Source organism: Pelophylax lessonae (genome assembly GCF_965119305.1).
Source record: "Pelophylax lessonae genome assembly, chromosome: 2".
NCBI classification, from domain to species: domain Eukaryota; kingdom Metazoa; phylum Chordata; class Amphibia; order Anura; family Ranidae; genus Pelophylax; species Pelophylax lessonae.
The window spans coordinates 184,471,765-184,490,029 of record NC_138769.1 but is presented as its reverse complement, the minus strand read 5'-3'; the positions used below and the strand labels follow the sequence as shown (position 1 = coordinate 184,490,029).

General features: G+C 39.5%; 1 long non-coding RNA gene across 2 annotated transcripts in view; it reads right to left on the bottom strand.

Moving 5' to 3' along the window:
• Positions 1-18,265, bottom strand: part of LOC309545268 — a 74,591-nt gene that overhangs the window by 34,626 nt on the left and 21,700 nt on the right. The window lies entirely within an intron of this gene.

Below are 18,265 nucleotides of genomic sequence, written 5' to 3'. Positions count from 1 at the left end.
GATCCCCTGACTAAATAGGGTAATGTTTATAAATGGTCGATGACATCACCAGGGCCTTGTATATTATAAACTGTCATCTGCAAGACCTGCCATTTAACTATAGTGAAGTGATAAGAATGGATGTATGTCAGTAGGCAGTTTTTTTTTAGCTTTCAGTGGGTGCCAGGCATCGTGGTCGCTGTGGATCCACATTGCTGGGTGACATAATTAATGATGGATGTGCATCGTGGGACAATTTTTGATTAAAGTTCTTGTCAAACACCTTCTCCTTGTTTTCTCTTGTCAAAAACCGTCTCCTTGTTTTTTTTTACACTTTACATTTTTTGTGAATGAGTAGGGGTACCACATAACCCTTAGGCCCCTTTCACACAGGCGGACCGTTCAGATCCGCCTGTCCTTTTTTTGGCGGATCTGAACGGTCCCCCCATGCATTTCTATGGGGGATCGGATGTCAGCGGAGACATGTCCGCTGACATCCGATCCGTCAAATCTGGACGGATTGGAAACCCTATTTTCCATCCGTCCAGTGGATAGGATCGGATCGGATGAGAACGGACCGACGGAGATGCATGGGGAACTGACAGCTGTGTCTCCGCACACAGCGCGGAGACACAGCTGTCATCCTCCTGCTCAGCTGGGGATAGGCGGCTCGATACCTCGCTGAGAAAAACGTAATCCGTCTGACGGACGGATAGTGTGAAAGGGGCCTTACTCATTCACAAGAGCCTGATATGAATTGGGGCGGGGGAAGACACAATCAAGGAGATTTACTAAAACTGGAGCACTCAGAATCTGGAGCAGCTGTGCATGATAGTCAATCAGATTCTAACTTCAGCTTGTTCATTTTAAGCTTTGACAATAAAAACTGGAAGCTAATTGGTATCTATGCAGAGCTGCACAGATTTTGCACTCTCTAGTTTTAGTAAATCACCCTCCATGTGTTTTTTTTTTTTCAAGCTCATGCTCCTTTGCTTACGTGGCCAGCCATTCTCCATCAAATGTTGCCATTGCCATGGGTGTGCACTTGAAGAACTTCTCAGTCATCAGGTGATGTTTCAGATTGCACAGCTAAAACCCTCTGCCATATCCAGTATGTTAGCAGAGCTACAAGTCAACTTCGCGATTACTTTCATGAGCACATATATAGTGTAGAGAAAAATCAATCAACTTGGAGTGGGATGTGAGCCACTTTTATGAATGAAGTATGTTGAGACACCTTTCCCCAACATTGACCGGGAAGCTTAATTTATTCCCGCATGTGTAGGAAATACCCTCGGCTATTTGGACAGGGGATTGGAAACTTTTCGAGTCTATATGCTTTATTTTGTTTTTGTTCTGGTCTAGTTGGAAATAGGTTCAAATGATGTACAATAAGCATATGTATACGTATTATACTAGCTAATTCTTTGTGGGGTACTGATTGTTCCCCTCTCACCTTATCCAAATCATGTTTTTATAAAATATTTTTACAATGTATCACGCTGTTTTAACGTGATACATCATAGTCAATTATTTTTTTTTGTCATTTTATCTCACTGTTTTGATTTTGTCTCTTTTTTTCATTTTTTGATACATATTCTGTCTCCCGTATGTATGCATGCTTATTGTACATGTATCTTTATCTGTTTTTAGTTGGTTTAACGGGGGTACACTCTGCTTCATGTCATTTGGTAGATATATATTATATATTATATTTATATATTTATATATATATATATATATATATATATATATATATATATATATATATATATATATGTGTGTGGTTTTAAAAAAAACTCTTGTAAAGACAGCAGGTAACTGATTAACACCCCCTGACACCTTTGTGAAAGAGGGGTGGATCTATTTAAGGTGTATCAGTTGGACATACCTGTGTTATGATTAAGCACATATGTAGTGTGTGAAACGCGTCAACCATGCATCCTGTTGGTGTTCTGTAGTGTCACATTGGGAACTCCAATAAAGGATTTTGCAACAAGCTGTGGTGTACAGCTATTTCCTCCTTTGATAACCCTTCTGACAAACTCTGTAACATGATTAGTTGTACCCAACATTGATGTCAATTTCTTCTCCTTTTTTCTAATCCTCCTGAGCAAAACGAAAACTTCTAATTAATTATTATGTCTTCCTCTTTCATGCCAATGGACCTGCTGAACAGTTCCCTCTTTCATTGTGTTCTGAAAACTCAAAGCTCAGGGATGTTTTGAGGAAACATGATTTATAGGACAATTAACCTCCCTGGCGGTAACCCCGAGCGTGACTCGGGGTGGATTTTTCATACCAGGATCGGTAACCCCGAGTCACGCTCGGGGTGGATGTGCAGAGAGCGCAGCGGTGTTCTCTTACCTTCTCCTGGCGATCCAGCGATGATCTCTCATTGCTGTGACCGCCAGCCGAGATCCCCGCCGCTCTCCGTCGGTCTCCGTCGGTCTGATGACTTCCTAGTTCCGTTCCCTGCAGCAGCAATGCTGCATGGGAGCGGAACTAGGGAGGGAAATTAAAAAAAAAAAAAAAAAGTTGCACAAAACACAAACACATTACACATTTTATATTATATATTATATGCATATATATATATATATATATATATATGCATATATATATATATGCATATATGTATATATGTATATATATATATATATATATATGTGTATATGTGTTTATATGTATATATATATATATATATATATATACACATATATATATATATAAAATTATATTATTGATTCGATTATAATTCATGCGTTATATATATTATATTTTTATATATATATATATATATATATATATACACATATATATATATATATATATATATATATATATATATATATATATAATATATAACGCATGAATTATAATCTAATCAATAATATAATTTTATTACATTATATATATATATATATATATATATATATATATATATATATATATATATATATATATATATATATATATATATATTATGTAAAATTATATTATTGATTAGATTATAATTCATGCGTTTGTGTTTCAAATTTATCACATCTGGGATGTCTACTAGACTCTTGTTTTGGTCAGGTTTAAGTCAGTAATTACTAAGAATTGTAGGCCTATAATACATAACGCCAAATTTCCATGAAAAGAATTGTACCGCTTTTGGTACAGAATTCCTGACAGAATCATACCGCCAGGGAGGTTAAAGATATATTAGAAAACCCATGTGAACAATGGTACATGTTGCATCTAAAGGCAAAACAAAGACGATACTTCTCTGATTTTTTACACCAGCAATTGCATAATTAAACATGGGGGGAGGGGGAGGGGCAGTGTAAGCCTGCATTTACCCCTGTACATTTCTGGAAATCTTGATGGGCTGTTTTAGCAAGTATAAACATACATTTTAAGCATATTAAAGGCTTTGTGCAAGTGTTTTGCACATTTATTATACATCAGGCATTGTTTCATGGGCTGGGCATAAGGAGGAGAGAATTTCTAGAGCAATTGATGGATTTTTTTAAGTGCAAAAAAACATAGAAATGTATCTTCCTTTGAAGTCTCTAGAGCTGAAAATGCCTGATTATGTTCAAGAATACTTTAACAATATACAATGCTCAAAAAAATAAATGAACGCTTTGAAAACACATCAGATCTCAATGGGGAAAAATATCATGCTGGATATCTATACTGATATGGACTGGGTAATGTGTTAGGAACTAAAGGATGCCACATTGTTTGATGGAAATAAAATTATCAACCTACAGCCTACAGAGGGCTGAACTCAAAGACACCCCCAAGATCAAAGTGAAAAAATAATGCAGCAGGCTAGTTCATTTTGCTGAAATTTTGCAGCAACTCAATATGATACTCAGTAGTTTGCATGGCCCCCACGTACTTGTATGCATGCCTGATAACATGCTCCCAATGAGACGACAGATGGTGTCCTGGGGTATTGTCTCACAGATCTGGACTGGACCAGGGCATCACTGAGCTCCTAAACAGACTAGATGCATCAGATTGACCAAAACATAATGTCACAGAGGTGTTCTATTGGATTTAGGTCAGGTGAGCGTGTAAAACTAGTGAAAAACCGTCAGAAAAAATTAGAATGGAAAAACAAAAATTCTGTGGCCTCCACCAGTAAAACCATTCCTGTTTTTTTGGAGTTGTCTCATTGTTGCCCATCTAGTGCAACTGTTGTTAACACCAAATCATCTGAAACTGATTAACAACCCCCTACTTAACTGACCAGATCAATATTGCAGGAGTTTAATTGACTTGATGCTGTACTCTGATTAAAAAGTGTTCCTCTATTTTATTGAGCAGTGTATTTCAAGTGCCCATGGGATTTTTTATGAGGTGCACCACAAAACAAGGTAAACAATGAAAGAAAATATTTTATCTTTAAATATTCATAATAAAATGCATCTGTAGCACCCTCCTAGGTAGGTGCTAGGAAAAAGCATCTATTTGCTCCTTCTGCTTATCAGGGGAGCCTGATATGTTAGTTTCCCTGTCACATGTTTCCAGGTGTGATTCACTGGTTCTAAGGGAGTGTCCCCACTGCATCCAATGAGGGAGCTTGTTGGACAGTGGAGGAAACCCAGCCAGTCACACATCAGGGTTTATGGCAGTCCCAGAGGGAGGGCATTCCTGCAATGCATCCTGGGATTGGCCATAAATACAAGGAGGACATGTAACAGGGTGTCTTTGGTGGAAAGCAGAGTCCCAGGAGGAGGCAGACGGCTGGTCTCTCCTCCTGCAGTGTGAGAGGAAAGTGATCTTAGGCAGTCGGCCTAGGGAACCGGGTGTGGAGCTGAGCTGCAAAGGATCCAGAGTGCTGACAGTGGAGTTGGTGGCAGAGTCTCTCAAGAAAAACAGTGTCGTGAGTACTCGGGGACTTGCCAAGGGGTCTGCCCAGGAAGGTGGACCAATCCAGAGAAGTCAGGGGGATCAAAGAGCTAGCTCACACAGGAAGTGTAACAGTAAAGGGGGTGCTGTGTAGTTGACCCTGGAGTATGGGAACAAAGGGGGTGCCAGGAAGGACCCCGAAGATTGTTCTGCAGTACAGTACAGTTTATCTCAGACAGTTCATTTCTTACTACGTCACTACTGCTGACAAGGTGAAGCAGCGGCCCAGCAACTTTCAGCATTATTCAGTCACCCCAGCTACTTGTGCATAGTTATAAAAGTTGGGGTATCCCACTCATTCCCTTCTCCCATCCAAGTTCCAAATAAAAACACAAAAACCAAAGCTCCCAGACTGTTTCCTGACTGAGCCAGAATTACTTGGAGAATGTTGAACTGTCGTGTTGTTGCTAATGGTAACCCAGGGGAACCCGTAACTAGCAGCTCCCAAGGGAGTAGTGCTACAAATCTTTAAATAGAACACCCCATAATAAAAAACAGCAAGCTGATTCACTATAGTTTTTGATTACAATATTAATGATATACTGTATTTTAAAAATAATTTAAAATGGTAACTATATACTTTAAGCCCAAAACTGGTCATAATACTTACAAACCAGCTTTATCTATAACCCTTCCAGATGATAACAGCCAAAGAATGTCTGCCCCAAGAGCTGTTAGAGTAAGTCCTTTGTCACTCCAGCTGGACAAATAAGCGGGAACAGTTACAACAATGATATATAGATGAAAATTAAGCATCATTGCAACCCATAATCACACCAATTGAAGCCTACAAAACAAAACATATTATATAAACAAATGTGCTTAAAAATATACGTATGCACATTAAGATTTAGGGTCCAAGACTCCAATCATGCCAAAATGAAAGTATGTGACATGCCATGAGACACATAATGATGACTAAAAAGGTGTGCAGGCATATTAACATGAGCCAATAGAAAGACTGTGCAACCACGTTGATCAGTATTGTTGCCAAAATTCCCCAAAAGGATTTGGAAAAGAAAGGGAATTCAAGAAACAATAACAAGAAAAAATGGTGACCTTAATGACAAAATTGTATTTTGTTTTATTTTCCCCTTTTTATTGGTTAAACTAGATGGACATTGTGTCTTTTTTCAACCAGATTAACTATGTAACTATGTAAGCAATGAGAAAAATGCTGTGATATTACCTGTGCTATGAACCAAATATATATGTTGTGTCCCAGCTGCAATTCTCAATGTGCTCCCCACTTAGTGCACATACATTAAAAAATGTAAATTTAAGGTGAACTGCACTAATACAATATATCTTAAAATTACCAAAAATGTGCTTATTTAATGCTTTCCATTTCGTGTAAATACACTACGCAAAATATGTGAAGAAAAAAACAAAAGACAAAAAACACATATCACTTTATCCGGTTGCCGACCGTCTGCCGCAGTTATACTGCGGCAAGCAGCCGCTCCTGAGCAAACCGCAAACCGACGTAGGTATACGTTGGTCGCGCGCCCTCACTCGTCAGTGGAGACTCCGATGTACGGGAAGACGGCTCCGATTGCCACCTGACACCCGCGATCGTTCCCTGCTGAGCCAGAAGAACGGTCAGCTGTTGTAAACACAGCTGACCGTTCTTCTCCCTGGAATGATCACAGAGCTCCTGTGATCCTTCTATATTGGAACACAGGTCTCCGTGATCATTTCACAAGCCATGCCCCCCCACAGTTAGAAACACACCCCTAAGTACACATTTAACCCCTTGATCACCCACAGTGTTAACCCCATTCCTGCCAGTGTCATTATTAGAGTAACAGTGCATAATTTTAGCACTGATTACTGTAGTAATGTCACTGGTCCACCCAAAAGTGTCAAAAATGTCAGTCAGGGGTCCGATCTATCCATCGCAATGTGGCAGTCCCGCAAAAAATCGCAGATCGCCACCATTACTAGTAAAAAAAAAAAAAAAAAAACAATAAAAATGTTATAAATCTTTACTGTAGTTTGTAGACGCGATAACATTTGCGCAAACCAATCAAAATACGCTTATTGTGATTTTTTTTTTACCAAAAATATGTAGCAGAAAACAAATTGGCCTAAAATGTTAAAAAAATTTTCATTTTTAAATTTTCTTTTGGGAATGTTATAAAGCAGAATGTGAAATATTTTTTTTGTTTTAGAACTGTTGCTCTTTTTTTGTTTATAGCACAAAAAATAAAAATCGCACAGGTGATCAAATACCACTAAAAGAAAGCTCTATTTGTGGAAAAAAAAAGGACATCTATTTTATTTAGGTACAGCGTTGCATGACCGCGCAATTGTCCGTTAAAGTAATGCAGTGCCGAATCGCAAAATATGGCCTGGTCATTAGGGGGCAAATCCTTCCGGTCCAGAAGTGGTTAAATACCAAAGTCGCCAGTGCATTCCATAAATGTGCCAATTTATTCCAGAGCCACACTCAGGGTTGTGATCCAAAATGCCCCACATAGATGTGAATGAACCTGTTGACCGTCTTATTTCTAAATAGGTCAGAATGCGTTTTATATAGTAAAAGGCTTTACCATTCTTCCAATCCACCAAAAACCAGGGTGCAGTGTACAGCCAAAATTACTCCATGTAGCTCAGACCAGAAAATACAAAAAAAAAACGGAACACAAATATCATTGCACAACATATTTATTTCATAAAAACAGCAAATAAAAAGAAACCCGGGAAAACTCACATAGCATGGTGTCCAACCGCTACTACCCCCACCGCCACTGTTCTGAGTCACTGGAACCAGCATGCATTCCAAGGAGAGGATGTGACTTAATTGGAAGTGACCTAGACATCCATGACCCTGCCTCTACATGCTTCACCCATACATGGGCGGCATCAGAACGCTTAAGAAACACAGAGAACAAATGGTGACAAGCAATGAGAAAAACAATGCATCTTGATGTGGATGTGAGAGTGCCAAAAAGCCATGCAAATGAAAATTCTATAAAGCCTGCAACACCCAAGTGCTGAAGCAAAGTAAAGTGAGTCTAAGCAATCTTCATGATCTCACATGTAAGAACTGCAAAGTCCAAGTGGTACAAAGAAGGCATACCTATGTAGGGGACCGTGCTCTGAATACCCCTTCAATTTATCCTAGAAGGGCCTTATAGCCTCTAAATTTGGAAGACCTGATCCCCTACCATCGATGCCTAACCATGTTGGCAAGATGGCGTGATAATTTCATGTGCATTACAACTGTGCATGTGGCGTCCCAATGTAATGACCTCATACATATAAATGCACACTGACGTCACATGTCAGGAGCAAACATGGCACCAAGGTAGGTAAAAACACCCACAAAACAGGAAGCGGTAAAGACGGACCAAGCAAATCAAACTCGAACCATGGAAAATACAGAAAGTAAAGAACAAAATAAAACAAAACATAAACTACCAACCACATGGAACAAAAACAGACCAAGAAAGAAATCCATACAAGAACAAAAACAAAATAAAAAAGGCCAAAACAAAACCACAAAACAAAGCGAAATACCAAACAAAAGCAAATGACATAAAGAGAGAAGAAAGAAAAGTATGGTTTATGATCAGTTATGGGATTTAAATATATATTTACTCTTTTAAAGTGTTAGAAATTCTTTATCTAGCCCTGCAGAACAGACAATGCCACATATGCTTTGCTGCTTAACTGCAGAAAAGAAACAGGGATTTTTATTATACAGAGAAAAGACATAGGGGGTTATTTATTAAAGGCAAATCCACTGTGTGCTACAAGTGCAGTGCAAGTGCACTTGGAAGTGCAGTCACTGTAGATCTGAGGGGAACATGCAAGGAAAATAAAAAACTGCATTTTCGCTTGTACATGATTGGATGATAGAAATCAGCAAAGCTTCCCCTTATTTCAGATCTTCCTCTAAGATCTTAAGGGACTGCACTTCCAAGTGCCCTTCCAAGTGCACTTATTGTGCACAGTGGATTTGCCTTTAGTAAATCAACCCCATAGAGTTTGCCATAGAGCAGCTGCAAACCTATAAACATTGCCATCTACTGGTTGATTCAAATATGTACCGAATACTGATGTAGAGTAGTTGTCGCACAAAATGCAATTCTGTTTTCCAACACCTCCCACTCAACAACTACTCTTTTTATTAGTCCCAGATGTGAAGTATTTGTTGCATAAAGTACAATTCTATATTCAAACATAAAGGATATTTGTACTAAAGTATTATGAGGATATTTAAACCTAGAATTCTGTTTACCAGTCTGTAGATGTCCTGTCAGTATCATCTACTCCTGATAAAGTGAATGAATATTCATGCTGGGTTTGGTGATGTGCTATATATTGATATTCAACAGATACAGTGTGGTATTTTTGAACATTTTGATACAAGTGTTTTTCAATATTGTAATCTGTGACTATAGTGAATCAGCTTGTTGATTTTATTATGGAGTGTTCTTTTTAAAGATGAATTCTATTGTGAATATTTTTTTTAAAAAAATCAATCTGTTATTATTTACCTTGTTTTTGTGATGTACCTAAAAAAAAAAAAAAAACCCATGGGCACTTGAAATGTATTGTTAGATTATACTATAAGGCAGGGGTGTCTAACCTTCGACCCATGGGCTACAAGGCAGGCTAAGACGGCTATGAATGTGGCCCAACACAAAATCATAAACTTACTTAAAAATGTTGATTTGTTTTTTTTTTTTACATTTTTAAAATAGATGCGTTTACACCTAGCAAACATATGCGGCTGAAGAACAATTAGACAGTGTCTCTTTACTGGACTTTATGTTTTAACTTCCCAAAGAAAAATAAAGAACTCTTCAAAATCCCCCCTTATTCATGTCATCAGTTTTTGGCAGCATAAATATTTGTGAGCAACTATTTTCAAGCATAAAGCACTAAAGTACATGAAGGGCAAAACTTGAACCAAAATTTCAGATGAGCATTTTGAGAATTTATTGGAAATTGCTACTACATCCATTGAACCAGATATTGATGCAGTAGTTTATTAAAAACAGTATCAAATATCTTACTAGTTTTATGTTGCCCCTTTTTCATTTATAATATAAATCTTACAAAAACTGAAGTTTTATTACTCGGATAGGTACATTACCTATATCGGTGATCTTGAACTTGTGATCCGCCTGACTTTTTTCTGCTCATCAGCTATCCTTATTGTTAGTGTATTATACGTGTGGCCCAAGACAATTCCTCCCCTTCCAATGTGGCCCAGGAAAGTCAAAATGTTGGACAACCTTACTATAAGGAATAGAGGTACTTAATTTTATATACCAGATTACCACATATGTATATATTTGGGTTGATTTACTAAAGGCAAATAGACTGAGCACTGTCCTCAATTCAATTGCTATGCAGTGCATTATGGTTTTTAAAAAAGTTTGTCCCGGAGAATCTTAACAAAATTTCACGGAGACCATGAATTCCAAACCCGCAGGATTCTCCTTAATCCCATGGTAGTGGAAAACCCGAACCTCATCCCTTTTCTGGGGCAGGAACTAAGATTAATAGTCTTTGCATTCTGTAACTGTGTAGATTTAGTAAATATAGCAATGATGTAATTACTTTAATGATGTCAATGGAAAGATTGTGAGAAGCTCCAGGAAAAGAAATCATGAAGAAATGATGTATGTGCTTTGTAAAAATGGTGGTTAAATAAATAAGTAAATAAAAAAGGATATTAGTTATAACATTGTTTTTAAGGCCCCTTTCACACTTATGCGACGCAATTTTACCGCGATTTTGCCACGATTTCGCGGCACGATTTTGCCGCGACTTTGACGCGATCTTGACGCAATTTTGAAAGCAATGGCAAGGCTATATGCCTCAAAACGCATTAAAATCGTGGCAAAGTAGTGCAGGAACTACTTTGAAGTCGTGCGACTTCAAAACGCACTGATATGAATGGGGCTCATTGAAAATAATGGAAAACGACTTGTCATGTGATTTTGCAGTCCAAAATCGCGGGACAAGTCGCACTAGTGTGAATGGGGCCTTAAGAATAACGTGGTTTGTTTTTATTGCTTAAAGTCTGCCAAGTAATGTCATGTAAATGCCAAGTCTTAATAAGTAGCAACTGTCCAAAGAAGTTTTTGAGTGGCTGTGTACTCACTCATAATGAATTGTTGCATGGCATTGAAAAAAAACCTTGACGTTTTCAGAATGCAACGCTAATAAAATAAAGAACAACTTAAAATGTTTAAAAGAAAATGTTTAAAATGGTGGTGTATGCTTATTGAAAAACCATAGAGGTCCTAGGAAAAATCTAAGACAAAAGGAATCAACTATTTATTGCACCTTCTAAAACACTTGGTGTGAATTGCAAACCCACAATGGTTTTTAAAACCCAATTCCAAGAAGCTTATACATTCTTCCTTGCAGTGGAGCTGTGCCCATATTGCAAGGGTTAACTGTTCATTTAGATCTTGGGGCATTAAAAAGTAGACTTACTTACCCAAGCCTCCATTCCTCTGCACTGCTAGACTGGTCCTCACGGTATATTCCCCCCCCCCCCCATGTTCCAGCAGCCTAAGGTCCTGATGTTAACAAGTCTGGCCAAAGCTCTGCATTGGATGTGAAGGTGCAAGGGGACAGTCCACTACCAGAGCATGAGGGGGGGGGGGGGGCACCATCTGCCTGGAGAGCAGAGGATTGAATAAGTAAGGGTACTTCCTTCCCCCTGACCCAAATTAGTAGTTTTTTTCAGATTTTCCAGAGTTGAACATTAAGATGATGTCAAGATGAAGAAATAATATAGTATATATCAGCGATCTGCAATAACTTTTGAATATTAAATGTGAACACCCAAAAAAAAAATCCAGTATCCTCTACAGCCAACTGGTTGTAAATGCTATTTGAATGCAGTGAAAGTAATATTAGTCTTCTGCCATCTAATGCTACAATTGATAATCAGTGATTGCTCATGTCAACCTAGCAGGTGGTTTCTGTTATCCAGGTCCAAGCATTATGTTGTGCAGGAACATCAGCAAAAGCAGGGCATACAACAACTGAACACCATGGTGCCACAGATCTGTCAAATCTGTTAAAAATACATGTAAATCAAAACAAAGCTGTCCTGGAATGCCCTAGCTTTTGGTTGCTAAGGGGTGGGGTGTGCATTTTACATCCAAGGAAAAGTTTCTACATATCAGAGAAACTAATTAATATGCAGGACTAAAAGCATTCTGAGCACCACGTTCCTTATTACTCAAGTACTAAGTACTCAATCCAAGCAAAGATTTTATTACATTCTCAATGTCTCTTAGAAGCAGTTTTCTGCCCCTTAAGGTAATACAAACGATGACAGAGGTTTTGGAACACATATTTTGGCATTTTGAGTTGTGTAAAAACCCATGGGCAACCCCGGGTACATATATTGAGATATATGGGTGGTAGCTAAATATGTCCATATAAGCTGTCACCAATGTTATTGAGTAATCAAAATAAATATTTACACTGTAATAATAAACCTCTGGGTTGATTTACTAAAGACAAATCCACTGTGCACTAAAATTGCACTGCCAGTGCATTTGGAAGTGCAGTCCCTATAGATCTGAGGGAAGATCTGAAATGAAGGGAAGGAATAGTTCTCCATCAGGTCCCCGTCTCATGTGAGTTTATCATTACCCAGATATAAGCACTGTTATATTTGGGTAATGGCGTCACCAGTACTTACTTATTTACTTATTACTTACTTACTCTTATTTTTCTGAGATGAAATAGAGGGACACCCAAGTATAAGGTATGCAGATGAGAGAGGCCCTCCTAAGATGTCACCAAGGCTGATCCCCTGGCTCCTAGTTCCATAGGATGCCCCCATAGCAGAAGCACTGTGCCACGTCCCTGGACACCAGGTAGAAATAGCTAAACCATGCCAGCTGCCGCAAGGAATACGTGTTGGGGCCTGACCACTCCTGGAAATTCACCAACTGCCCAATTTACCTCTGCATGCTATCTTTTCTTGGGCTGTCCAGGCTAGACCCCTCTGGAGTCTACCATCTACCGCATCAGCTTGCATCTCAGACTTCCTTCTGCAAGGTTGCATTTTTGACAAAGCACCAGCAGAACATAGTGGAAAGAGAACACTGGTTGTTCTGGAAGAGAGATAGGGGCTGAGCCAGCATCATGTGGGACGTCAGTTACCTGGGTTAATTACTTATATATATATGTAGCACCCTCCCAGGTAGGTGCTAGGCAAAGCGTATGTGTGGCCCTGTTCTGCTTATCAGGAGGGCCTGATCTGTTAGTTAGCCTGTCGCATGCTTTCAGGTGTGACCTGTTGAGTCTGGGGAGTATCCCCACTGTATCCAATGAGGGACCTTGTTGGACAGTGGAGGAAACCTGACCAATAGCACACCAGGGTTTATGACTGTCCCAGTGGGTGGGCATTGCCGCAATGCATCCTGGTATTGGGAATAAATCCGGAGAAGGCATGTGACAGAGTGTCTTTTGGCGGGAGCAAAGTCCCAGGAGGAGGTGGATGGCTGTCTCTCCTCCTTCTGAAGTGAGGAAGGTGGTCCAGACAGTCTGCCTAGGGACTAGGGGTTGAGCTGTGCTGTAGAAGGATCCAGTGTGCTGATCAAGGGGAGCTGCTGGGCAGACTACTTCTGGAAAAACAGTGTCGTGAGTACTTAAGCATCTGCCCAGGGGTCTGCCTAAGAGAGAGGACCACTCCAGCGGGGTCAAGGGGATCAAGGAGCCAGCTAACCCAGAGTAATACAGTAAAGGGGGTGACAAGTTGTCGAGCCCTGAAGATTAGGGGGTAAAGAGGGCGCCAGGAAGGGCCCTGAAGTTTCAGCAATACAGTCTACCTTAAAGATTAGCTACCTCATGAACCTTTAAGGACTCTTTCACAGCCAAGGGCAAAGTGAATCAGTGGCCTAGCCATGACTAGCTCAACATAGCGTTAACCAGAGTTAATCAGCATTTAATCAGCATTAATCAGCAATTTCCCTGCCTATTGTGCATAGTTCAGTTCAGTTGGAGTATCCCATCCCTTCTCCTATCCAAGTTCCTAATAAAACATAAAAACCAAAGAAACTGGACTGGTCCTTGTCTGCGGTAAAACACTTGGAAATATGTCAGAATGTTCTGCTGTTGCTAATGGTAACCCAGGGGAACCCAAACTCAGCAGCTCCCATGGGAGTAGTGCTACATATAGGGCAGGGAAATCCCCCACCTGGTACATAGCTAGTGATGTTGAGTGCTAGAACCAATGTTCTGCCACTCTGCTTTAGGATGAAGCCCCGGATACACAAAGTGCTAGGATTTAGCTGAAATCCCAGGATAGTCCCACAGAATCTGGATTGATTGGGAGTAATGAATATGTAACACAGATATCACAGATGCAGATATGTTAACAATCAAATGGAAAACCCACAGAGCCACAATAGGTCATGTAGAAGCATAGCAGGAGTGACTTCACCCAATTGAAAAAAAGTAAAATGGCAGCTTCAGGAAAAAGGAAGTGGCTTGCATGTAGTAAAAGGATCATTTACAGCAGCTTGCAGAGACAGGAAAATTACTGTGTGTGGGTGTCAGCAAGTGCTTTAGAGCAGTGGTCCTCAACTCCGGTCCTCAGGGCCCACTAACAGGCCAGATTTTAAGTATTACCTTGGGGAGATGCAGACTAGAGTACTGAAATCACTGAGCAGCAAATGATATCACCTGGGATGGATTTAGGTTATCTTGCAAACCTGGCCTGTTAGTGGGCCCTGAGGACCAGGGTTGAATACCACTGCTTTAGAGTGTCAGAGGACCTCTTAAAGACACCGCATACTCTGAATGTGTTTCGCCCAGACCAACTTCATCAGAGAGCTACCCAAGGCCTGTTGTTGCTGATATTGTTATGATGCCTGAATGTGCATTTCAGACTGAGGTTTTATGTGTTCAGTTACTATGAGCAACCATTTCTATCATTATTTGAACCATTATAAATATAACAGCAGGTAAAATATTCACAGGCATAGACTCTTACAAGTAAAACATTTCCTTGGATGTAAACTGCACACGCAACAGGCAGTGGAGGCAGCTAGCTAATCCTCTGCATGTAAGGGCAGCTTCATTTTGCTGTGATTTGCACGTATTTTTGACAAATTAGCAGCACTTATTGGCCACCAGATGGCGCCAAGTATCATAGGAAATTTAAATGCAGTCAAAATGTGGTCCAATGCAGTATTTTATGTTTTAAATCAATGAAAGACATTGAACAAGCACAGAAACTAGCTTGAATATAGAAATTAATTTTGCTCTATTTGTACAGAACAAATATACATGCACTTTCACTTGCCAAAATGCTATGCAAATTTGTTGGTAAATACGCCTAATAGCATATGCCGCTTGCACTGTTTGCAGGGAATGCCTGGGCTGTGAAAATTGTCCATCTGCCATCAATGGTTAGAGTTCGTAGAGGGGTTCTGTGGACGCTAGAGTTTCTCAGGAAGTTGCTAAAGGCTCCTTGAGCAATGAGCAATTTCTGCTCTCCTCTCAGGTAAAGAACCACTTACAACAATGATCTTTTTAGCTATCTGTCCTCCCCAATGGCCAGAAGTATAAGAAGCATTCTTCTTAGAGACCATCACGCTATGTAATGTGAGCTGTAAATATTATAATTATTAGCAGGGGTTCCCTGAGACCATAAGTTATTTAAGGGTTCCTCTATGTTAAAGGTTAAAAGGCTGACGTAGAGTATGTAGAAGAATACATGATGGCCCGCCCTGAAATTATGTACACACTGTCGTAGAGGTATTAGATTGTAAGAGCATTTTTGTAGGACAGCAGCTGATATGAGTGGCTCAATGTTCTCTGTAAAGTGACACAGCAAAAGTGATATGTGCATAACTGCTACAGTATGGTAGTGGTACGTTTGTTGATTTAAATACACATATTCACCATATAAAATCACCAGATGACACTTTTATAAGTGTCCCAAAGCTACACAAAAATCAAGATCTAAATTTCTGCACATGATTTTATGTATAATATTTTTTTTCCTTTTTGCTACCTCAACTTTTACAAACTAGAACACCATTAGATCATTGCTAATAGGTAGCTGTTATAGTTGTTGAGCTAGAAACAGATGATCTGTTATTTGGTAGAGGTAAATGTTTTTACAATGCAAAATGACAGAAGGAAGTGTAAGTGGAAATGTTTACTCACTCAGTTCTAACGTGGAAGTCGTTCACCTTGCATTTCAGACTCAGTGAGCTTCATATTCTCCTAGGAGACTCAGTGGTTAATGGAAATGGGCTTTAAAGTCAGAAATGGGAAGAGACAATTGGGGAGGGGGGGGGGGGGGCGTATATAGTAAGCACAGGACGTCAAATGAAGAATGATGTTTTATGTTGACTTACATTCTTTTTTTACTTTTATTTGCATACTTTCAGAATGTATTATTGTATTATATTTTTCAATTGAAGGAATACATTCATTACAATTATTTTTCTGCTTGTATATATTTGGATGTTTTATTTATTTATTAGATTTTTTTTTTACCAATTTACTAAACTGTCCCTGCATTTTTATATCACTAAGTGGCAGATCAGACTGCGTGGCTTTTTATATTTTGGAATTAGTAAAAAGAGAGCATAGTCCCTAACCAGGAAACATCTGCAGCTTCATTATTATAGAGATTATAGTTATGACATTTAGGAGGGATATGATTACAATGTACAAATATATGAAAGTTGACTCCAGTAACTTTGATAAACTGTTTAAGATCTCTGAAGAGGACACGATTTGAGGTGTGAAGAAAGAAAGTTTACTCTTGCACTGAGGAAAGGGATTTTACTGTTACAGCAGTAAAAATGTGGAATGCCAACCCCCAAGATGTGAAGCTATCTGAGAGTGTTGCCAACTTTAAAAAAACTTTTGGGTGCACATTTGCCTCTTGGAGCATCAGAAAGGATTTTTTCCCCCACTGGGGCAAATTGGATCATGCTTTACTGGAGTATTTTGGATAAACTGTAGGTAAAGGATTATATATATATATTGAGGTTTTCGATTTGTGTGTTTTTTGTTTTTTCTCTGGGGTTTGAACTAAATGTCCTTTTCTTTTTTTAACCAGTAGCTATGTCTCACTCAGGCTTCAGAATATGCAGGGCTATTGGAATTGGTTTATTGAATAAAAACCACACACACACACACACACACACACACACACACACACACACACACACACACACACAGAACTGGGTGGACTTTATCAACTATGTAACTATTTATCCTGTATGTGCTGCCCCACCAATGATATGTCTACATACATGCACACAATAAGGTGTTTCAGAAGTCCTTATAGGGACCAAATGTTGACCATAATGTCAGCCCACTACTCTTTCTTATGCTATTTTAACAACATATACATATCCAAAAAATGGGGCCCTAAGCAGAATTAATATACAGTATCTCACAAGAGTGAGTGCACCCCTCACATTTTTGTAAATATTTTATCTTTTCATGTGACAACACTGAAGAAATGACACTTTGCTACAATGTAAAGTAGCGAGTGTACAGCTTGTATAACAGTGTAAATTTGCTGTCCCCTCAAAATAACTTAACACACCATTCATATCGAAACTGCTGGCAACAAAAATGAGTACAAATGTCCAAATTGGGCCCAAAGTGTCAATATTTAGTGTGGCCACCATTATTTTTCAGCACTGCCTTAACTCTCTTGAGCATGGAGTTCACCAGACCTTCACAGGTTGCCACTAGAGTCCTCTTCCACTCCTCCATGAGGACATCATGAATCTGGTGGATGTTAGAGACCTTGCGCTCCTCCACCTTCCATTTGAGGATGCCCCGCAGATGTTCAATAGGGTTTAGGTCTGGAGACATGCTTGGCCAGTCCATCACCTTTACCCTCAGCTTCTTTAGCAACGCAGTGGTCGTCTTGGAGGTTTGTTTGGGGTCGTTATCATGTTGGAATACTCCCCTACGGCCCAGTCGCTGAAGTGAGGGGATCATGCTCTGCTTTATTATGTCACAGTACATGTCGGAATTCATGGTTCCCTCAATAAACTGTAGACCCCCAGTGCCAGCAGCACTCGTGCAGCCCCAGACCATGACAATCCCACCAACATGCTTGTCTGTAGGCAAGACACACTTGTCTTTGTACTCCTCACCTGGATGTCACCACAAACGCTTGACACCATCTGAACCAAATAAGTTTATTTTGGTCTCATCAGACCAAAGGATGTGGTTCCAGTAATCCATGTCCTTAGTCTGCTTGTCTTCAGCAAACTGTCTGCAGGCTTTCTTGCGCATCATCTTTAGAAGAGGCTTCCTTTTAGGACAACAGCCATGCAGACATATTTGATGCAGTGTGCAGCATATGGTCTGAGCACTGATAGGATGACCCCCC